This window comes from Mytilus trossulus, chromosome 9 (genome assembly GCF_036588685.1).
Source record: "Mytilus trossulus isolate FHL-02 chromosome 9, PNRI_Mtr1.1.1.hap1, whole genome shotgun sequence".
Classification (NCBI taxonomy): domain Eukaryota; kingdom Metazoa; phylum Mollusca; class Bivalvia; order Mytilida; family Mytilidae; genus Mytilus; species Mytilus trossulus.
The window spans coordinates 57,190,019-57,214,867 of NC_086381.1; the positions used below are offsets into that span (position 1 = coordinate 57,190,019).

General features: G+C 31.2%; 1 long non-coding RNA gene across 1 annotated transcript; it reads left to right on the forward strand.

Moving 5' to 3' along the window:
• The first annotated feature begins 12,978 nt into the window (after positions 1 to 12,978).
• LOC134683154 (uncharacterized) lies at positions 12,979 to 18,535 on the forward strand. Its single transcript, XR_010100964.1, has 3 exons — positions 12,979 to 14,978; positions 15,602 to 15,679; positions 16,922 to 18,535. It is a non-coding gene; the product is annotated as an uncharacterized LOC134683154 (long non-coding RNA).
• Positions 18,536 to 24,849: the final 6,314 nt, after the last annotated feature.

Here is a 24,849-nt window from a genome sequence, read left to right on the forward strand (position 1 = left end):
AAAGACAAATTTATATATATTGTTTAATTTTCTGTAGTGTTTGATAATGACCCAGTGACCTACAACTTTTATGATAAATAAACCACATGTTGTGCATATTGGCAACGCTTCTCAGTAAATCAGTATAAAAAGTATGAATCATTTGTTAAACTAGTGTAAAATGTGGTGTGGAATAATTGGTAAAGTCAAAGATATCCGGCTATTTGAATTGACCCGATGAGCTAACATGATGTTGAATTGATTTTGGAAATAATACACTAATCCATTATTTTTATTTTATTTCTAATACTGAAAAAAAAATTATGGTCCATCATAGCACAACCAAGAAAACAAGTGTCCATTAATTTATACTAAAATCAAAAAATCATAGAACATTCATATTCTGACAAAATGAAGATAAATAGAAAAAATCGTTTAGGAGGGGTATGCGTTGTTGATGTTGTGCAAATGGTATGAATAATTCCCCTATTCAATCCTTCTTCTGGCAAATTATTTGAAAAAAGGAGGGCTTTGATAACTGTTACCCTAGCTTGCCCTACAACATAATGCATCCCCAAAGAATATAGATTTCATATTCATATAAGTCTGAAAATTAAACCCAATATAGTTATGGAATCAGAATTTTTAGGCTGACAAATATTTTTTGTCATTTTACATTTCAATTTGCACAGGTCTGTCTACATGTTCACCAGTTTTTCAATCATTTACTGGTCTGGTTTTACTTTCACAAGTCTCTCTTATAGACCCCTAGTCTGTCCATATGATTCTCAACAGTCTGACTATGTGTCCACAAGTCTCTACGTTTTCACCGGTCTCTATGTGTCCGTCAGTCTGTCTCCGTGTCTACAAGTCTATCTACATGTTTTACCGCCATGTTACGTTTCTAACAGTTTGCCTTCATGTTCTACACGTTCACCAGTCTGCTTATGTATATACCATTCTGGCTACAAGTCTTCAAGAATATCATTTCAAATTCTTAAGATGATGATATTTCTCATAGTAAAGTCGTTAATACAATGTACCAGTACTTTAGGGTCGACATCAAAAAAGCAATGAAGGATAAAAAACTTAATTCAAATTTCTGCAAGTTTTGTATAAATTGACATCGATTTTTACATATATCCTTATTGGTCAATCAATTTTTCCCAAATTAATTTAAGAGGGGGTAGGGGGTTCGGTGAAAAAAACTATATGAATTAAGTTTTTTACCCTTCATTGAACTTTTGATGTCGTCCCTTAGTCTATCAGTTTCCATCTTCATGCAAGACTCGGGGTCTGATGAAGGTTTTTAAACAGTTAAAGATTCATCTACACACAATCCTTTTGACTGAAGTCAGTCTTCTCGGTCAGAAGCAAAAAAATGCCCGATTAGCGCTGCTGAATTTGCCCGGGGCACGTGGAGGACCAGTAGATATCGACACACCAATTTCAGTTATTCGACGAAGAATTTAAACACATATCTCATTTAACACAAACATTACACAATAATGTCAACATGGAGTCAGTAGCTGAGGTAACATTAAGTTAATTTAAAAGTCAATATCTTGGATAACTCTGATTTCTGCATACAGTTTAGAAAGCATATATCACTGTCATGAATCAAGGATTTGTATAGTAAGAAGGTTCTTACTATCATCGGTACTTTGGGATAGGACAATTTTTTTACCCTCCCCCTTTTTTTCAATATCCGTTATTCTTTCGATTTCTTTTAATTAACTCTCTTTAGTAATATATACGTGACCGCTGTGGATAGTAAACTTGGAATATATAGTAAATAGCAAAACCAAGTATTTTGTAGTCTATTGTCTTACACTATGGAGTATGTCTTAAACAGCGATTTAGAACAAATATCAGTATGGTCTAAAGATTGGCTTATTAATTTTAACCCTAATAAGACTAAGGCTATGATATTCGCCGGCCATACTTCCCCAGATGATATTGAAATAGAATTTCAAAACCAATTAGGAGAATTTGTCTCCTGTCATAAACACGTAGGGATTACTTTTGATTCCAATGGTAAATTCCATGCACATATAGAAAATATTTTAAAGTGTGCAAGCACAAGATTAAATGTTCTTAAAAAATTGAAATATGTATTGAATAGAAATTATCTTGCTCGTATATATTTAACTTTTATAAGACCCGTTATGGAATATGCAAGTGAGTTATGGGATGGTTGTACTCAACAAGCAGCCGACAATTTAGAACATGTTCATTTAGAAGCAGGGAGGTTAGTAACTGGGTTGCCCGTGTAACTAGTCGGGAAGCTATATATTTTGAAACTGGCTGGCATTTGCTTGTGGACAGAAGAAAATCCAGAAAGCTTAATATGTTCTATTCCCTACATAATGGGACTGCCCTTGATTGTCGCTGTGGTTTAATGCCCCCGCTTGTTGGTTAAGTATCTAACTACAATTTGCGAAACAGTAATAATTATGTAGAACCCGGTTATAGACTAGACATAACGTACCAGAGGCGGATTTAGGGGGGGGGGGGGCAGGGGGCCCGGGCCCCCCTCAGTTTTGGGAAAAAAATGGTTGCTTATATAGGGAAGCACTGAAACGTAACTGGAGCGGGCCCCCTCTTAGGTCAGTCAGTGGGCCCCCACTTATGAAAATTTCTGGATCCGCCACTGCGTACGTCAAAAAATATAAATATTTTTAAACGAAAGATGAAGTCCAAATTGATACAGCCACCTTCCTATTTTAGTTGTTGGGATAGAAAACTTAGTATCATTTATACACGTTTGAGAAATATGTGCAGTTCTTTAAATTCAGATTTGCATCGTGTTAATATTAAACCAAGTCCCGCATGCAGCTGTGGCTACCCTGTTGAGGATAGTATACACTTTTTTTTGGAGTGCGCTTTGCACAACGAAGCAAGAGAAATACTGTTTTCAAAATTAGAAAGTTATACTATATCCATTGAGCTTAATTCTGTTAGCTGGTGACGGTGACCTTTCCTTTCAGCAAAACAAAGACATTTTTTGAGTCCGTACAACCTTATATCAGAATTACACAAAGATTTAAAACAATCAATTAACATTCCAAATTTCTACTTTACAACCTTTCACTCCAGTCCAGTTGTTTTATTATTATTCCTTATTATATTGTATTTTTTTTCTTTTTATTTCTAATTTTTGTTTGAACGGTATGTATTACATGCATTACTACTATGTTTTCCCCCCGCCATTATCTAATGTGCTACTTTTGCAAATAAAGTATGTTTAAATTAAACTGTAGTGTATTGATGTTCTAATGACACAGACAGACGCAAAAAAATAATAATAGAAAACTAAAAAAAATAACAGATTTTGGAAAAAAAGGGTCGGTTAAAAAAATTATGTCTTGTCCCCTAGTACCTATGCGCAATAATTTGAGAAATATATATTAAGTGTTATACAAATGTCAATCTCCGGCGCAGAGATCATATCCGTTCCTTACGTGCTCCGCAATACTACACTTAATATGACCTCTGCCACACATTGTCTGACTCCATGAGGAAATTTCCTCATGGCCGACAAGCATTCGGTATTCTCTGCAAAGTCCCTTGCGTGATACACAATTTAGCGAGGATTGTCGAAAAAAATATTTGCGGAAGGTTAGGAGTAATGAGGTAAAGTGGCGATGGCGGAAATTATGAGAATCATCTCATCGCTTCATCTCCTTCAACTAGGATTGTCGCCAAATTGAAGTTTAAAAATTACTTTGACGCAACGTGCATCTGACGCAAACACAAAATTTCAATCCTGGTAACTATGAGGAGTATATTTGAAGCGAAAAAAGAAGAAATTTTATGAATTTTGCCGACAGGCTACATATTATATATAGGCTACGGCATCTATGCGGCAATCTGGAGTCTTTCAAGTATTTTATCACTCGGTTAGCACTTTTGATCCTGGTCTAGGATGGTAGTTGTCAATTCAGTATAGCTCTATGTACTCCACATGGGTTTGTTACAATTTGCCGGGTTCATACATAAGAAACCCCCAAAAATCACACTTTAGTTTACATGTCATAGTGCCGTGATAGACATATTTTAAAATAGAAGCATAGGCGGATCCAGGGGCCCTCCCTTTTCTTGAGAAAAAAAAATGGTTGATTTTATAGGGATTCGATGAAGCATGACTGGAGTGGGCTCCTTTTGGTCAGTCAGATACCCCCCCCCCCCCCCCCCCCCTTTCTGAAAAGTTCTGGATACGCCATTGAGGAGACAAATTAAGTGAAAACAAAGTACATGTAAGTGAAAGTCTATATGTGTTTCAAATCATTGTATTAAATTGATACAATGATTTGAAACACAGTTGCTAAGGGGGTTCTACCCTTGTATTTTTTTTCGGTTTTTGTATAGATAAAAAGTAAACCCAGCAAATTCAAATTGTAACAAAAACCCTCCCTGTGTTCCAATTGTTTTTGCAAAAAGAAAAAAATTAGAAATGAAGAAAATCTAAGGTTGGGATTTCTGGAATAAAGTGCTAGGTATTACTAAACATTGCTAAAAGGCCACACTTAAAAATTTGTTGGTTTGACCGAACCCTACATTCAATGGCTGAGACAGTGGGTAGGTAGACATTTCCTTTTTTCAACAAAAAAGAAATTGAAGTATCAGCTGTTTATTAGTCTTCCTGCCTATCTGATAAAAAAAGAAACTTCTTCAAATCAGGACAATAAAAAGATTTTTATTAGGCAGCTATTTTCTTGGTAGGTAGGCTAAGGGTTAGGGCAAGCAAACATATTCCTTTTTATGGTCCAATGCATCCTTACCATTAGGAATCCATTAAACTTCCATTAAAAAAGGTACATGGCAAATATTAACAAACCTCTGTGATACCTGTATATTAAACAGCACAACCCTTTGTCAGAGGGAAAGCCTCTCATAGCTTGGTGGGGTTGTACCTTACCTTATAAAAATTCCTGCTACCAAATGAGAAAAATATATTGCTTTGCTTCCATGAAGCCTATTCTTGTGCAAGCATTCTAAAGTACATAGACACCTACATGTATATGAAATAATTCTTTCAAATTCTGAATCTTGCAGTATAACACTTGACAATGGTTTTATTACTCTACTTTTATTCTTGCATTATACCCCTTCTCTAATGGATCATATAATCTTGACTTTTACTGCACATTAACCAATGTCTATTATTTAATATACATGATTGGGGACTGGGTTTTAAGCTAGCAGATACCTTGGTAGATGTTACACCCAAATTATGTCCTGATACTCTTGGCATTATCAATAATTGATATTGGAGTTATGTGCACTAAACCAGTGATGAATGTATGTACTGTTAATCAATTGTTATTATTTCAAGTTGAAAAAAATTCTGGATCCATTATCACTGCTAAAAAAATAATGTCTCACTAGCAACAAACAAACACATCTCATATTTTTTATTCAGTAAGCCAACAAAACCTGGAAGCTACATTGAGCTTAAATTTATCATCTAGGTAAACATTTTACATGCGATATTGAATTCAGAATAAATTCAAAAACCATTGTCAGCACATTCACATACCCCATGTCCCCACATTGTCACTGGACAAACATATATCTAGTATGTCCTTGTTGTCTACAAAGCTTAATAAGATTCTCATGTGAGGTTTCATAGAATTTGCAATGAAAAACTATATTGTAGAAGTATAATTGAGGCCAATAAGTTCAAAGGGGAATAACTTCTAGAAAAAGAATTGAATCACAATTTCCTGTTGATATGCACATCTATAAAATTATATGAAGTTCTCTTACAAGTGTGTTTTCAGAGGAGTTGTGATGACAAGTTGTTGAAGACCAGGAAGGACAGACAGACAAATGCATGGGTCAAAAACATTATCCCCCTCTGCAAGTTCATTGTGTGGGGTCATGAAATAATTGTCATTGTAAGAGGTTAAAATACTGAACTTTATCATGCATTCAATACAACCATTTAATCAAGCACAGACATGATGTACATGTATCCAGTGTGAGATGCATTTAACCCATTATAATTTATTTGCAAGACACCTGTTATTACTGCTTTCTTTTTGTTGATGGCAGATCTTTATTTGCAACTGAAGTATTTTATTAAGATTTTTGTGTTTTGGAATGCTGTCCAATTGACTCATACCAATTATTTCCTTGAATTCATATGCTTAAATCTCAAATCTTAGGTAAAAAGTTAAATCAGTTTTATCTGTACATTACTGAAGTTATGAGTAGTATAAAGCAGAAGGCTTTTTGGGAAGTTTTAAAAATGTAAACAATGTGAAGGACATTCATATTTCCATACTACTTGGCTAAAACTGATAAAATGTATTCTTTATTTCTATTTTAATTGCTAACAACAATATGTTCATGATAGATTTAAGAAGACATTCAAAATTTTCAAAACAGCAATTAATAAAACTCATTGTAATTAATACATGTATTAAATGCACACAAATTTGGATGTGCAATTAGAATCACTCCAATTCACTCATTGAAACATGAATCATTTTTTATGAGTTCTTAAGTCTTGTTTGTAAGTTCTTTTAAAGTGAGAGTCTATTCCATTTGTGTGTATAATCTATGCAGGTTTGTAATGCTCCTCATGTTTCTATGATCAGGTTAACATAATTGTGATCTGAAAATATGATAAAAAAAAAATATCTTTTTAATTTCTGGTTTTTATTAAGATAAGGGATATACATGGTATGCCATTGTTTGTCAATCCAGCCGTTTCAATGTCAACACTTTATTCAATATCTTAAAGGAGTAGGGGCATAAAAGACCCTTATTTGACTCAAATTAATATTGCTGCAAATTTAAAAGTCATCTTAATCCTAAACATTTAGAAATTTGTACAATCTAGACTAAGGAGCTAAAATAATAAAATAAGTATAACTTTTACCATATGCTCTGCAGGGAACAGCTGTATAAGACCCCAGATGTCCAATCCTGAACAGTTGGGCAAGTATTGACACAACATTCAAGCTTGATATAGCTCTGAATTTGGATTGTGAATAAATAGTTGACACAAAACAGGTTTCTGACAAGGAATGAATGTGGTCTTAAATTGAATTGGAAATTTACCTATTATTGTCCAACATCCAAAATCAAAATACATTGTTAGATTCAGCATATGAAATAACTCCAAGAATTCAGTTTTTGAAGAAATCTAATAAAGTTCCATTTTGAACCTTTTAGTCTTCAATGTATATCCATATATTCAATTTTTTTTTTTTTTTTTTACCTCGATTTAATTAGACGAGTTTGAAAACTGGGCCCATAATCGAAAATCTAAGTACATGTTTAGGTTTGGCATATCAAAGAACCCAAAGAAATTATTTTTTGATAAACTTGAACTAAGTTTAATTTTGGACCTTTTGGACCTTAATGTAGACCAGTTTGAAAACAGGACCAAAATAAAAAAAAAAATCTAATTACACAGTTAGATCCAGCATATCAAATTAAGCAAATATATTTCAATTTTAGATCAGTTTAATTTTGGACCCTTTTGGTCCCTTATTCATAAACTGTTGGGACCAAAACCCCCAAAAATAAATCGCAACCTAACTTTTGAGGTCATGAACCTTGTGTTTAAAATTTATAGATGTCTATTTACTTATACTTAAGTTATTGAGTGAAAACCAACAAAATTGCTTATTTATGCCCCTTTTTTGCCCCTATATAATTCCTAATCTTTGAGACCCAAACCCCCCCAATCAATCCCAACCTTCCTTTTGTGGTCATAAACCTTGCCTTTAAATTTCATAGATTTCTATTTACTTATTCTAAAGTGATTGAGCCGAAACCAAAATCAACTGCTTAAAAGATGTATTTGAGCCCCTTTCTGGACCCTTTTTCAAAAACCGTTTGGACCAAAACCTCTATAATCAATCTCAACCTTTCTTTTAAGGTCATGAAGCTTATGTTTAAATTTTATAAATTTGTATTCACTTGTACTAAAGTTATTGTGCAAAAACAAATAAAAATGATTACTTAAGCCCCTTTTTGGCCCCCAATTCCTAAACCATAGGGACCAAAATCAATCTCAAGCTTCCTGTCTATGGTATGCATATGAACTACATGTATGAACCTGAGGAGTAACAAGAACTTAAAAGTTTAGGAACAGTCTTCAAAATCAGGTTAAGAACCAATAAATATGAACCATTTTGTATTTCAATTTCAGTTTCTGCAGTTAAATGTCTTCCCTGTTGACTATAAGATGGCAATATTAGTCTACTCATAATTGTAAAAGGTGGCAAATTATGGCTACCACTACAGTAATTGTTTACTGAAAACAAATAAGTTACAGCCTTTTTATAAAATGTGTTAACCAAACTGCAAGTTTATAAGACTTTGCAGTGTCTGTGCATTTTAATTTATGCTAAACAGATGGTACATGATTTTGTTTTTCTATCATATGCATTTTGTATAAAAATCTACAAATAAGTGTTACTATCTCATCCAGATGGAGAGTAACTTTTACAGGATAAAAATGTGTCCATTTTGGTATATTATCTGGTAGTTTAAACACCAACTTAACACCAACACCAATATGTAGAAAATCATATTGATTTCAACACTATAAGAGGTGAAAAGCAAAATGTGAAAGCATTCTTTAATATCAATATCATGAATATACATGTATTATATTTTATTTTCTAATTTTTTTTTCATAAATGCCAATTAAATGAATTGTGTTCCTTTATTTATTTGAAATAAAAAAACAAAATTCTATAGGAAAATATACAAGTTATTTTTCCAATCATTAGTAAAGAAACTATTATCCTAAAAATCATTGCTATTTTGTAAAATGATAAAAAAAAATGCTTTCATAAGCTTAACTAGCTTACATTTGTTCGTCTGCAGTTTGATTCGAACCAACATACAACAAGTGTATTTCCCTTACTTATATATAATGAACTTTGTTATTATAGAGCATACATTTTATCTTCAAGCAAAAAAAAGGCTAGAAGCAACATAGGCCCAAATATGTAAATTGAAGCAAAAACAAAAGATAAAGCAATTAGTGAGTTACAAAGCTCACATTTGTTCGTCTGCAGTTGGATTCGAACCAACATACAAGTGTATTTCCCTTATTTACAGACTTATATATAATGAACTTTGTTATTATAGAGCATGCATTTTATCTTCAAGCAAAAAAAAGGCTAGAAGCAACATAGGCCCAAATATGTAAATTGAAGCAAAAACAAAAGATAAAGCAATTAGTGAGTTACAAAGCTCACATTTGTTCGTCTGCAGTTGGATTCGAACCAACATACAACAAGTGTATTTCCCTTATTTACAGACTTATATATAATGAACTTTGTTATTATAGAGCATACATTTTATCTTTAAGCAAAAAAAAAAAGAGACTAGAAGCAACATAGGGCCAAATGAGTAAATTGAAGCAAAAATAAAAAAGATAAAGCAATTAGTGAGTTACAAAGTAACAAATGGTGACTTGTGCTTGATCAGTTGTTTGTATAGTTGTATACCAATCCCAAGTATAAATGAATACTATAATATGCTAGAAATACTGAAACCCTCTCAATTTCATACTTGGTTTCCTGCAAAAGAATAAAACAAAATTAAATATTTTTATGGTGTATTTATCTTCATCATGTATATACAAATCAGGTCTAATCTTAATAAATTGGCATAATTAAAAAAAAATCCAATTGTTACATTCAACATATGCATAATTGTTTTAGTCCTGTCCATCCACTTCTTCCTCTTCTTCTATTAACAATTAACAACTGTACTCATGGTCATTTGAAGAACTGCAATTTAGATGAATGGTAACTTAAAAGTAAAGCCAGTATTTTTAAAAGTGTTTAATTACTCCTATAGAAAATGTATGGCATATGTATAGCTAGATATTGACTCAATTTCTACATACAGTAACACTGTACATGTATGAACATCTTTTTACAATGTTTACTATGTATGATTTGTATGATCCTGTGTTTGCATGTAAATAGAGTAATTACACAGCAGATGTATATGAATAGCACAACATTTACAAACTATTTAAAACTTCAGTACTTTGTAGCATTATGAATTTTGTGAAGAAAACTTTGACATTATGTAATGCACTACATAAGAGAAGTTAATCAGTCTTAAACATTTGTGTTAAACTTTAATTGAAAATAAAATTGTCAAATATTTTATAATTTGATTGATATAATTAATTTCATGTTATACTCAGTAGTCTGTCTTTTTACTCCAGATGCCCCTTTAAGTCATCTTTTGGCATAACATTGTCATAACTGCTAAAATGAAAGGAAATTATAGAAGCAGTAGTTAGAGATAATTTCCTAATGTATGTAGAGTAAGAATTTGGTTAGTTTGCTTGTTTTGTTTGTATATTGTACAATTGTTATTGGGATAACATTCAATTAAATTGAAATATAATATACAAGTTTAAATAACTATTCCTATCTATATTGTTTGCAGATGTCAATCTTAATCACAATGCTTGAGCTACATAGCAGGCAAGTCTACCAAAGTCTTATTTTACAAGCATTAGGAAATTAGCTCTAATGAGAATTATAACCACATTTCTGTTTAAGTCATAAACATTCAACAAGAGTTTATATAATATATATCATTTTTCATGTTGAGTATAAAGTATACATTTGTACTTATTCAAATATTATTTGTTTGATTGTCTAGAACTTAAAGTGTCAATAATTTCAGTGCGTTCATTTTATTGACAGCTTACAGTCAAGCAATCCATCATGGTATCACTTGGCCTTTGTAAAAAATTCAGGGAATATTTTTTTGTGTCTGATAATGTCACATAGACTTAAACTACATCTCATTGTTGAAGGCCATAATGTGACCTATAGTTGTAAATGTCTGTTTAATTTTTGTCTTTTGTGGATATTTGTCTCATTGGCAATCATACCACATATTCTTTTTTATACATATTAACTATGATTTCTATCTTTAAAATGAATAATAAAAAAACCCAGATTCAAATAAATAGGCAAAACTTTCACCAGCTGTTTGTATGACCCTATCTATCCTTTCTTTGTGTGCATTTGTTTGCAAAACTGTAAGGAAACACATTGTGTACAGAAAAAGACAATCTAATTAAAATTAAATCCTTTAATTGCTCCTGTTCTGATATGTCACGCATCAAGGCTTGATGCGCAACATATCAGAACAGGAGCAATTAAAGGATTTAATTTTAATTAGATTGCAGAAAAAGATTGACTTTAAATAAAACTATGGTGAATCTAAGAAAGATATAAGTATTGATTAGTTATGCATCATGACCTACTATCATTTAAAAATGTTTACTATCATATTTAAATTGTAGCTTTCTAAACACTTCACCCTCTAGTCCTTGCTAGAAAACAGAATGATATGCAAGTACTTTTACTTAAATTACTCTGTTTTGTCGGTTGTACTTGCATCCCCTGTTGAAATGGACAAACTGTTAAACATGGAACTGGTGTGAATTTAAGTACAAATTTGATAATCAGTGGCAGATTCAGAAATTTTTATAAGTGGGGGCCCACTAGCTGATGAAAAAATAAATCTATGGGTATTGAATGTACAATAATTATAAAAAAACATCTTCATCCTGACAGAAAAAAAAATAAAAATATACTTGCATGACATCATAGTTATAAGGACTTAATTGTGAAGGTGTGAATGTGGAGAAGTTATATCAAAGAATAAAATTCTAAACTTTTAAAGTAAGTTACAACCTACATACATTTTTTTTGTACATGTGACATATATCTTGAGTTACAAATGTATCAATAGAAATGTAGAGGCTAGTTCAAATATTTATGACGTCTTGAAAGGCTATTATATTTTTTTTCTTTGACGCCTTATGTCGAAGTAAGGCGTCAAAGAAAAAAATATAATAGCCTTTGTAGACCTCATAATTATTTGGACTATGTAGAGGCCAGCTGATGAAGTCCACTTATGGATGTGGGGTATTTTTTGTTTAAGACCTATTATAAATGGCTAGCAGGTTGGTTTTTACAGGTGAACAATTGTTGTTGTTATAAGTATTGTGGTTTTGTATACAATACCCCAACCCCCACATTATTTGATGACCCTTTGTCTTTGATAACTCAGATGCTAAGTTGGTAAAATAAGCCCTGCCAATAATTATTCTGCTTATCAAATGGCTGATACTGATTTACATTTTTCTGCATAATACATTTTTGTCTTTGCTCCGTCTTTTTCAGGGTGGGCTCATGTTAGTCCAAATAAAAAAATTAAAATAGCCTTGCCAGACGTCATAATTATTTGGACTAGGCTCATGTCAGAAAGCATGGGGTTACATCAAACTTCACTATGACAAAACAAAACAAGCACCATGTTGTTTTTCGCCGACAAAAAAACAACGTGGCAGGGTAAATATTTAAAATGATGTCTCCGGGAATCTGTACTATAACAGGCATTACAGAACATAATAGTAATTGCAATTATAGGTAGAAATTAATATAAAATTAATGTAAAATAGTAAAAAATGGTAAATACGGTGACAAAATAGTCCCTTCACAACCGGCTGTGTTTACGAAGGAAATGTAATCTCTAACGAAAATGCAACTTTTAGTATTACGTTAATAAACATAGCAAAATTTTCCGTTCGATATACTTATCTTCGCAAAAATGAGAATTTTTATGTTTTTTTCCATAAAAGTATCTTAATTAAATAAACAGTAATGTAGATTTTGATTAGAGATTGGGAACAAAAAAAGTACGCAAAAAAAGGTATGGCAGAGGTCATATTGAGTGTAGTGTTACAAAGTATTGAACGGAACGGATATGTGAGCTCTGCGCCGGAGATTGTACAAATGTGTGAATATTATGAGTCCAGGTAATTCGATCAACTTGATTTATGTATGAAAAATTATATTTATTATCTGGTCATGTCCCGCGGTTTTTTGTAATGTTGTTATAATATAATAACAGTGTAAGTTAAGACCAAAAAGTAGACCAGGAAAATACTTTATTATCTGTACTAGACTACTAGTTAATTTCTGAAGATCATGTGTCTGTCATTTATTCTGTAATTCACATCCTTTAAACAATTATAACAGCGTGTATTATCTCAATCTATCAACTAGGATACATTATTTTATTTGGCTTAATAATATATTACTGGTATTTAGTGCGACCGTGCACCTTTCGGTTGCCTCGAGTGTTTTCTATATAGCAATCTTTAACTCGTCATGTTGCGGGATTTTCAAATTCGAAAAGAAGAAGAACAGCATGATTTTCGATTTGGTGACCGTATTACTTACAGATAATTATACAATACATAACCTTACACAATCAATTTACTTTTTATGATTATTCTGATATGCATGCCCCATATATGTTATTCCCAAAACCTTTAAAAAGGAGGAATCCGGGTCAGGTCGTGCAAACCCAATTATTTTTTATTGTGAATAATTACAAACTGCGCTGAAGTTTTTAATGATTATTGGATAATTGACCTGTTCTATAGGTACATGTACCTAACTTACCAGGTGACAATACAAGTTGAACCCTTGACATTGGTATAAATTCAAATGCTTAGTGATATATAAAAAAGAAGATGTGGTATGATTGCCATTATTATAGGCATTATGGACTTTGCTCATTGTTGAAGGTTTGTACAGTGACCTATAGTTGTTAATGTCTGTGTCATTTTTAGAGTCTCTTGTGGATAGTTGTCTCATTGGGCCAAAGGGACAACTGTCCACAAGAGACCAAAATGGCCAATGAGACATGTCCACAAGAGACCAAAATGACTTAGCTGCGGAACCGTAGCTCATAGGTCCTTATGTTATTTTTGACTATTTGCAGACCATAACATAAGGACTTATGAGCATAGATGGTCCGCAAATAGTCAAAAAATAACATAAGGACCTACATGTATGAGCATAGAAGGTCCGCAAATAGTCAAAAAATAACATAAGGACCTATGAGCTACAGTTCCACAGCTAAAAATGACTCAGACATTAACAGCTATAGTCACCATACAGCCGTCAACAATGAGCAAAAGCCCATACCGCATTGTCAGCTATAACAGGCCTCGATAAGTACCGATTATCAGATTACAAATGTATCTGCATGTTGATATCGTAAAATATCAGCTGCAAGACATCATATGAAGCTTTTTGACGAGTGAGCATAGCGAAGGAGATCAAAAAGCATTCATATGATGTCAAGCAGCTGATATTTTCCAATATCAATATGCAGATAATCTGATAATCAATTTATCAGGCTATATTTGCGTGTTTCAGAAGTGTCTTCTTTGTTTCACCAGCACACACAAGATGACTTGATAAGTTCGGGTCAAAGTTATTAACGTCGGTTCAAACATTATGACGTCGCTGATATGTCAGGGTCAAAGTTAATAAGGCCGGGTCAATGTATTTGACGTCACAAAGACATGATACGGAAGAATATTAAGAGCTGAACAGAGTGATATAGACAGTGGGACGACCGATAAGACATATGTAAAACAATTCAAACGAGAAAACTTAAGATATGTGCATTGTTCATCATGTTCATATTGAATATGAAGATTAATAAGATTAAAGTAAACAATGTGGTATGTTTCCAAAATAAAAGCTATCCACCAATGACCAACTGATGTCGATGCAAGTACTAGCCATACAAATGATACATACATGTTGGTCACCATACTTCCTTCATTTATATTATGACTATTGAGTAAATTTTTGCAAACATGGCAAACCTGTACATGTACATGCTGTTTATATACATATTACTACAGTTCAATGACTCAAGTTTTAAATGCATAAGCTTAAGGTCATAACAGAATTTAAACTAACTATCATAATTGTATGAACATCATGATGAATATTTACATTCTCTCAAAGAGTTTTAATTTTACTTAGCTAATACAGAAGATGATGGATTCCCCAACAGAAATCTTGATGATCGAACGATTAAGGTGAAAAAATTGAAGAATTGCATCAATTGTTACAGAGAATCGATTTGCAAGCAGAAACAGATGCTCAAAGGTAAGGGAATACAACAGCCATCCATGATCCTTTACATGTAAAGGTATTATATTGTATATACACTGTATATATTGTCTACATTTTCTGAATTTATGATTTTTAAAAATCTTTCAAAAGATATAAATGTACATTGTCATGTCATGTCATTCAAATAGAGACGTGCACACTGCAATTGTCTTTGATAAAAGATAGAGTTACATGTTACTTTTGTATGCCTTTTTAGTGTTATCAGCTTATATACTTGTTCAGTATTGTTCAAATCTATAAATGTACCTTATATGTACATGTATGTTGAAATGTCTGTCGGAATATATACATATACATGTAATCATAATGTTTCAAAAAGCCAAACATTGTAATTATTTTTTGGGGCCCATTATAGCCTTTTGTTCGGTGTAAGCCAAGGCTCCATGTTGAAGGCCGTACATGGACCTATAGTTGTTTAATTTTATAAATTGTTATTTGGATGGAGAGTTGTCTTATAATATTGACACTTAGTTTAACAAATATAATATGCAATGTTTATGATATATACTAGACTTGCTTGAAATTTTTTAAATTCAACTAATTATCTCCTGGCAATGCACATTTAGTTAGGGAATTTTTTATGTTTTATTTTGCAGTAAGTAGCTGTTCATGATGCTTATAGGCATATAAAATCTAGTCTTGGCATGTAAAACAGCAGCTGGTTCTATTTTGAAGTAAGCTATTTAGTGATTACATCAATTTCACATGACAAGACCAAGTCTTGGGATAAATTAATAGTACTCATTGTCATGATTGTACTAGCTTTTTATTGTTTATATATTTTATGGAAAATACTGTTAGTAGAGGCCTGCAAAAATAAATTTATAAGGTGATGAAGTGTGGTTGTCAATGAGAGTAGAGACATCTAACAAATAGCATGAATAGAGTCATGGGGGATTAAATTATACTCTTTTTACAATTAAGTGTCACAAAAAAAATTGCAGGAAAAAAACCCACAAAAAATAAAATTAATTGTGTATTTAGTACAATAAGCCAAATCAAACAATGACTGACTTAAATCTTGTTTGAAATTTTTCACATTTCTATTGATTAAATATTACTTTATAGATCAAATTATAAATACATATAAGGTTAAGTTAAAAGGGCAGTAATCCAATTTCAGATTTTTTGTTGTTGGTTATATTGTATACAGCTGATTGTACTATTTACAAATACTTCTCATATGTCAAAAGAAAACACAATTGCTGTACCTAATATTGTGATTTATATTGAAATTAATAAAGACAACAAAGAGTTATTCAAATAACAATCTCCCTAGGGGAAAAGGGAGTGTTACATAATTTTAGACCTCCATAGTGGCCCAAAGACACATCAAACACTCACCAAAATATGAGCCTGAACCCCAGAGGGGATCACACATCAAATGATAAAAGTTGTATATATTCTACACAATAAGAGCAAACAATGAAAGTAGGAGTTTTTAAATTTAACTGTCAGATACAAATCAATAAATGTTTTAATGTTGATGAATAAATCACAATGTGGTTAAATAGTTGTAATAAAATGTAATGTCAGCCAACAATAGTAGAAGGGTTTTATGTTTAATGATTCATGCTTTTTTTTGTTCATATTTATATCTGTTCTGGTCAGGATAGTTGTTGATGAAGTTAATGACCAATCAACTATATTATAATCTTTCTAATGATAGATTAATGGTTTTGACCCCAATTTCATGGTCCATAGAAAATACAAAATTTATCATGACTTCTAGCTATTCTTTTAATAGAGTTATGCTACAAGATATTTTTGGGTCACTCATTAGAATATTTTTTAAATGCAAATGTTTATGATTTGATTACAACTGCATTAAGATAGAATAATTGCATGCAGAAAATTATTTCTTTTGTCATAGTCAATTTAATAAAATTAAACATTTTTTAAATACTTTATTGCAGAATCTACAAAATAGAACTAAGGTCCTTTAAGCCAAGAAACTGCTAGTGTCTGAAGAGGACAATTTAAGACAGGACATGAAAATTGATTTAATGTCAAGTTGGAACAGTGATTCTGTAAATAAACTCGCCTGATCACAAGACCTCGGATTTGACTGAATCTTACATGGATAGACCAAAGTCATTTACTAGACTGTAAATATTAGAGGCAGCTGAAAGCACAAGGCACAAAGCTGAGGTCCAAGTAAATCAGAGAGGCCTTGTCACAAGAAATGTACAGAATTTGCATGGTTTTTTTCCTTAAGGGTATATGACAAATTATTGAGATATATGTCAATGAAAATTACTTTGAATTTAAAAAAGGGCCAATTCAATGGTACAACTTTCTGTTGACTTTACTAATTAATAAAATGCTGAATAATAATTTGAGTGTGACTCATTCGAGTGTCTAGTATTTCCTGTCAATTTTTTTGATGATTTTACCATATTATTTATAATCCCTTGGTCAAAGGGAGATAACTTATTGTATTTTCACATTAAAATGCTGATTAATAATTTGAGTGTGGCTCATTCCAGTGTCTAGTATTTGCTGTCAATTTTTTGGATGATTTTACCATATTATTTATAATCGCTTGGTCAAAGGGAGATAACTTATTGTATTTTCACATTAAAATGCTGAATAATAATTTGAGTGTGGCTCATTCCAGTGTCTAGTATTTAATGTCAATTTTTTGGATGATTTTACCATATTATTTATAATCGCTTGGTCAAAGGGAGATAACTTATTGTATTTTTACATTAAAATGCTGAATAATAATTTGAGTGTGGCTCATTCCAGTGTCTAGTATTTGCTGTCAATTTTTTGGATGATTTTACCATATTATTTATAATCGCTTGGTCAAAGGGAGATAACTTATTGTATTTTCACATTTAAATGCTGAATAATAATTTGAGTGGCTCATTCCAGTGTCTAGTATTTGCTGTCAATTTTTTTGATGATTTTACCATATTATTTATAATCGCTTGGTCAAAGGGAGATAACTTTTTGTATTTTCACATTAAATCATCTGCGAAGAGGATTATGTAAAATGTGAATTGTTGAAAACTAATTTTATGGTTCAATAAAATCAAAATAAGTTACTGCCATTCATTATAAATAAATTTCTATCAAAAATAAGGCTCAAAGACCTTTTTATATTACTAATATTAACAATAACAATGTACACACATGTTGACGTGTTAATACACAACGTCAGAGTGGGTGTGTCACCATAAAATGTAAACATTGAAAATAAAACTGATACTTTTAACTAATCAGGAGACAGTTAATACACCAAATATATTTTTAAACCTATATTAAAAATTTTGAGGTGCCTATGTTTGCTATTTGTTATAAACCTATTGTTATGGTTCTTAAACCATCTATACAAGTAAGCATGTTGATTTGTCACTTACCATTATTTTATTGATTAGTTTGAAATTGATGAGGTTCTTCGATGTAGAACTGGACTTATTTAAACAAAAAATGTATTTAAACAAAAAATGTTTTGTTTATTTGTTTGATAGTAAAATTGTATAACAAACATTTGACATTTTATTTAATTTATCATCAAAACAACTATTTTGTCAGTATCTGAATAAAATTAATTTGTTAGATAATTTGTTTCTTTTATTTAAGTATATACAAAGAGAGATAATTCAAAATTGTTTTCATTATTCTGACCTGATGAGAAGTCATGAAAATAACTATGCCCAAGACAGGATGACAATAAGAATATGCTAGAAATTGTTGTGTATGGTTATGCTTTGTCCAAAAGTTTTTGTTATCTCCTGTATTATTTATTGCTGCAATTGTCAAAATCCAAATCACACATAGACATAGATGCCAACCATTACGATTTTTGCGTAGTTTTTCCGATTTTGCGATAAAAACTACGCTATTACGGTCAAAGTCGAATAGTTACGGATTTCCAATCATCGCCGTTCAATTTTTTAAAACACGGATTTTTATCATTACTTTTCCGTCCTGGTCCGGTATTTAGAAAACGCCAATGTAATGCTTCCGGTTTCTCGGGAGTTGTCAACCTATTGTTGAGTAACTAACTGACTTCCGAAGAGGCAAAGTTGCATTTATGAGTTAACTTTCCACCTTTCTCTACTTCTTGACAAAACGAAAATATCTGAACAATAAATGAATGGAAAACATACTACAGACAACATGTTAAACGACAAATTTCGTGCACATCACTATGCAACCACTTGTCAGTAATTTGTATTGGTAAATGCACGTTTATGAATGATTACTGAAAACTTTTCAAAAATACGGAAAATTTGATAGTTTGTTACTGATTGTGTCAAAAGGGGGTTGGCATCTATGCATAGAGATAGCCTTGTCCTATAGTTTTATATCTGGTGTTTGTGTTTTTTGTATGTCTTAGATTCTAATCCTTCAAGTTCTTATACACATTCAGATGCAGTGCCATTCTTTACATAAAGGTAAAAGCATACTTACAAAGTGGTATTGAGCTTTGCAAATGAATAACAGTCTTCAATGTTACTGACAAATTATACGTTTGCACATTGCCATATGAAACCACAAATATTATTCTACTGTAAATATACAGATCAGCAATCCATGCCTTTTAAGTCTTATACTTTGTAAATATGGATCAGAAAAGTTGGAGGATCAATTTTATTTGTTCAGTAGCTACAAAGTTATAATCATTGACACTTCCTGTTTTTCCTAATATTCGTTATTTATTTAATTAGATATTTCTAAACCAGATATTTGGGTTAAAGAAAAAATAAATCCCCTACATCCCTTTTCCAAAAAAAAAAGCAGAGGGACAAATTCTTCTTTTTCTTAATTTTTCATTTACACTATTGTTTTGTAAGTACATCAGTTATACAGGATTATATTGACTTTAAATTGCATTAAACTTGATGGAAGTTCTAATTTAAATAAGTCATAAACAAGAAATTTATTTGAATTTACATGAAATTAAATTACATAATTATTCAAATTTAGTTCATATTAAAATTTGAAATTTATTCAAATTTAATTTACTTTCAATGATCTTTAAATCTGAAATTTATTCAAATTTAAATTATATTAAGACTTCTTTAAATTTGAAATTTATTGAAATTTAATTTATATTAAAAATTCTGTAAATCTGAAATTTAATCAAATTTAATTTATATAAAAAATTCTTTAAATTACAAATTTATTCAAATTTAGTCTATATTTAAATTTTTTAAATTTGAAATTTATTTAGATTTAAAAATACCTTTAAACTAGGTTGAAATTTGGGAATTTATTTGCAATATTAAATTTAGTTTAAATCTATAATAAATTAGAAATTTTCCAGCGAAGTAAATGCATAATATTTTTTGTAATTTGAAATTTAATATGCATAATATATGCATTTAATTTTATATTAAATGCATCATTTCATGCAGTGCGAAAGAAAAACTAAATTACACAAATCGCTTAAATTTTTCAATAGTTTAGTTCAAATACAACTTATTTAAAAAATAATCTAACAAATATTGGTCACCGATGAGTTAAAAAAGATATTTCAATTTCAATGCCAAAATATGGCATTTTGCACCAAAGTGAGATAATTTAGAGCTTTTGCAATGATATGTACATGTACATTTAAAAAGTCACATGAAGCCAAAACAAATTGATCTTTTTGGGTTGATTATTGAACCATATCATAAAGTAACAAAAAATAGTGTAAAAACTAAAATTTATAATGAAAAACAAAAATATGTAAAATAATTCTGAAATTTTGTACCCTCGAGCCTCCTTAGATCAATCGTTTTATATCGTTTGAAATAAGTCAGACAATAACTTAGTTGGTACTGTAGTTGAATCCTCTAACAGTACAGTAGAATAAGTTTATAACGAATATTGTTGATGTCATGTCGTTTTCCTTACTGTTCTAGAATTTGACTTTATAGGAAAGGAAAACACAAAGATGCACTTCAGATAATATATTATAAACTGTTCATTTGAATATTTTATCGTAAAAAAATCGGATAGTCATTGGTGCAAGTGAAACATAGTTACAGACATTACATTCGTTGAAAGATTCTTAAATCATTTTGTTTCGAATTTTTGCATTGATTAATTGTTACAGCTGCTGTATATATATTGATAACTGCTAGTGACGTACCATATTTTACACGATTTTATGAATTCATACAAAAATTATATGCTACAAATCAAAATGAAGATATGTATGATTGCCAATCAGACTACTCGGAACAAGAGACCGAAAAACACAAAAATTAACAACTTTAGGTGACCGTACGCCCATCAAAAATGAGCAAAGCCTATACTGCATAGTCAACTTTAAATTACCCTTGTCTTTTATAGCTTAGTTATGAAGTCTTCTAACTGAATATCTGTAAATTTTCGAGTTTTTATAAAAAAAAAATTGACGCAAATGCTATTTAACATCTGTGAAAACGTAGTTCTGGAAACATCCTGCTGTATGCTTGTACGCCCTTCAACGATTTATGGTTCAACACAAGAATAACAAGCAATATTGCATTTTATTAATTAAAAGAATTACATTCCATTCGTTATATCATTGTTTGTTTACAACATGCTAGTTCACAAGGGTTCCAAAATTTCCCCGATATAATTCTCAGCTAAGGTAAACCCCTCACCGAGAAAAATATCAAACTCATTATTCTGCTGTTCTTTACACCTTAGATAGAATTTCACAATTTCTGTTTTCTATATCCTCCTGTTGAAATGTATGTCTCAGTTTGATATTTAGACTTTTTGTAAGCTTTGCAATGAAATGGCTTTTCTCATGATGGAGTTTCCGTTCACACGAATTTGGCCCTCAAATGCACACGTCCTTGTTTTTACCAATTTTTGTCTGCAAAATGTTATTATGTCTATACTTTATTCGTTTAAGACGCTAAAATTCTATTCAAGGTTGCAAAATAATCAATGCTTCTATAAGCATTTAAAAACCTTGTATGATTTAACTTTCAGCTAAGACAAACCCCCTAACCTATATTATTTTAGATTCAATATAAAAAAAGAAGATGTGGCATGATGGCCAATGAAACAACTGTCCACAAGAGACCAAATGGACACAGACATTAACAACTATAGGTCACCGTACGGCCTTCAACAATGATCAAAGCCAATACCGCATAGTCAGCTATAAAAGGCCCCGATATGACAATGTAAAACAATTCAAACGAGAAAACTAACGGCCTTATTTATATAAAAAAGAAATGAACGAAAAACAAATATATAACACATAAACAAACGAATTACAGGCTCCTGACTTAGTCCAAATCTAACTCGACATTTTAAGAAATCTGACCCTGAGTTAAATGCACTGGCAGTTATCTATTTGTTTGAGGAAGGGGTTCAATTGTTTCGCAAGACTAAATTTTTGAAATTCAAAGTCTTTAATGTATTTTTTTCTCCCCAACTTTATATAGAAAACAAAATTTTTGTTCATTTCTCTTCAGGACAAAAACATGTTAAGATTTAGAATCCAACATTGCTGTTTATAATAAATAAGAATGATAAGTGTTACAAAATTTTATTTTTAAGTATATATATTTTTAATGACAATTTCAGGCTCATCAAAGCAAATAGCTACTCATGGAATTAGAGAAGACATCAATACTCACACACGATATTTATAAAGCTTAGCTGTAAAACTGAATCCACTTTTCACTTTAATTTCTTACCGGATGTGCACTGATTTATATTTTAGTCGATGCCAACCGAGTATTTATTCACCAACTGTGAAAAGCTTTGAACTAGCTATTATTATAAGAACTCAGCGTCATTTTGTTATTTGAGTATATACTTTGATCTTTTTAAGTCGGACTCTTTCCAACTAAGTTTTACAATTTGTTCTTATGATATTTGTTATTTCAAAACTGTTCCTGATTATGGGAGGTCTGAGTGCTTGCAAATATGGTTTACCCTGTTTACTATCAATATGATTATCACAAGGAAATGGCCCTTTATTGCTTGGTGAGTATTGTTTGCTGTCTGTCATATATGGGTTTTTTTTCAAATTATTGTTTTACAACAAAATGTAACATTAATAAGGTCTTTGATTTTCTCGTTTTACTTTTTTGACTCGTTTTTCTCATTGGCGATTATACAAAATCTTCTTATGTTTTAAAGTTGAGATTTTACAATAATAATTGTTTCATTGGTAAGTGATCAAACATACTACCAAAAGATCACTGATGTAGTTTAGTGGACCTTAAAAGCTTAACATGTATGTTCTTTTGGCATGATGTGTATTGATGTATTTATTTAAAATATTGTTTTAGTTTCGTTCAAATGAGTTGAATACAGGTCAGCATTTCTTTAATGGCTAGGATTGGCAGTTTTCCTAACGAAGGTCAGCGGTTTTCTCTGGGCAATCCGGCTACCGCAACCAATTAAAACTGGTCGTACCGAACTTTTACAAAAACGGTGCTTAAAAGCGGCGTTTAAACACCAAAATTCAAAAATCAATCAATTATAAGGCGCTGTTGATAATTTAACACTCCCTGCAGGGAGTGATCCCATCAATGCATTCAATAGTGCTCATCTCTTTTTCAACATCCAACATTTGGCCACTTTAGTACAAATACTATTTATATTCAAGCTCTCTAGGTAAACTAAAAATCGTTTTGACAAAGCTTCCCTGGAAATTGCCTTACACAGTATCAAATCTACACTTGATGCTTATTCAGTGAACAAGTAAACATGTATGTTCCAAAATCAAAAAGGCATTTTTATCTGAAATTAAACGTGGCTATTGACAAAGCTTGCAAATTAAGATTATCAACATATTATTAGAAACCTAAAATAAAAACGTTGTCAACTGTGTATAACTGTGACTTCTACAATTCAAATGTTGTAAAAGTAGCTAATTTAAAAATACATAAAAAGAAATGACTCTAGTCAATGATGATGCAAGGACACTAGAAAAAAAATCCACCAGCAATTAGCATGACAAAAGTCAGTAACCAAACTGATTTACAGTTACTTTTTAACACAATCGTGTTTTATTTAGTATACCTACACGTAAAATAACTATTAATACATTCATACATAACAGAAACAAAAGATAAAATTTCAAACTTACACAAAACTGAATTTTACTGTGTGTTTATGTATTCTAATTTGTCTATAGAAACTACGGTAGGGTTAAATTCTCGCACATCATGATTTTTTTCCAGCCACATTATTGTACCTGTCCCAAGTCAGGAACCTCTGCCCTTAATTTATTTGTCTTATGTTTGGGTTTATTTTGTTGATAATTGTGGTTCATTTGTATGTTTTGGAGTTAAGGGTGCTGTCCATTTCGCTTAACTGATGTGCACAAAATTAAGGGATCAGCGTTGAAGCCCACCTTCGTGTGCTAGACTTACTTGCTATGTTAAAGACCAATTATATATAATAAGTAGTCTTGTTTTCTCTTTGACATATTCTCTGCTTCTATTCTCAATCAAACTAGAAATAACTGATTTTTAAAATCAAAATTTTTTTTATGTCTCTTACTTATATTAGAAGAATTATGTTTTTCGGTCTGTCCTTTTGTCCGTTTGTCTGAATGTCCCTTTACATATTTAAGTTTTTTATTAAAGTATTTGGTCAAGGTAGTTTTTGATGAATTTGAAGTTCAATCAACTAGAAACTTAGTACTTATGTTCCCTGAACTTAGAAAATGATAATATGGGTGCTATGGACATAAGTTGTAGTTAGTTCGTAAGATATTTTAAACATCAAATTGATGAATATTGACATCGATACAATTTACAAGAGGAATTCATTTGAATATTAACATATAGTCGGCCCGTAAAGATCATATTTTCAAAGTTTTGACCATGAATAACCGAGTTTGGTATTTTCATTTTTCACAATTTGCGTCTTCATAAAT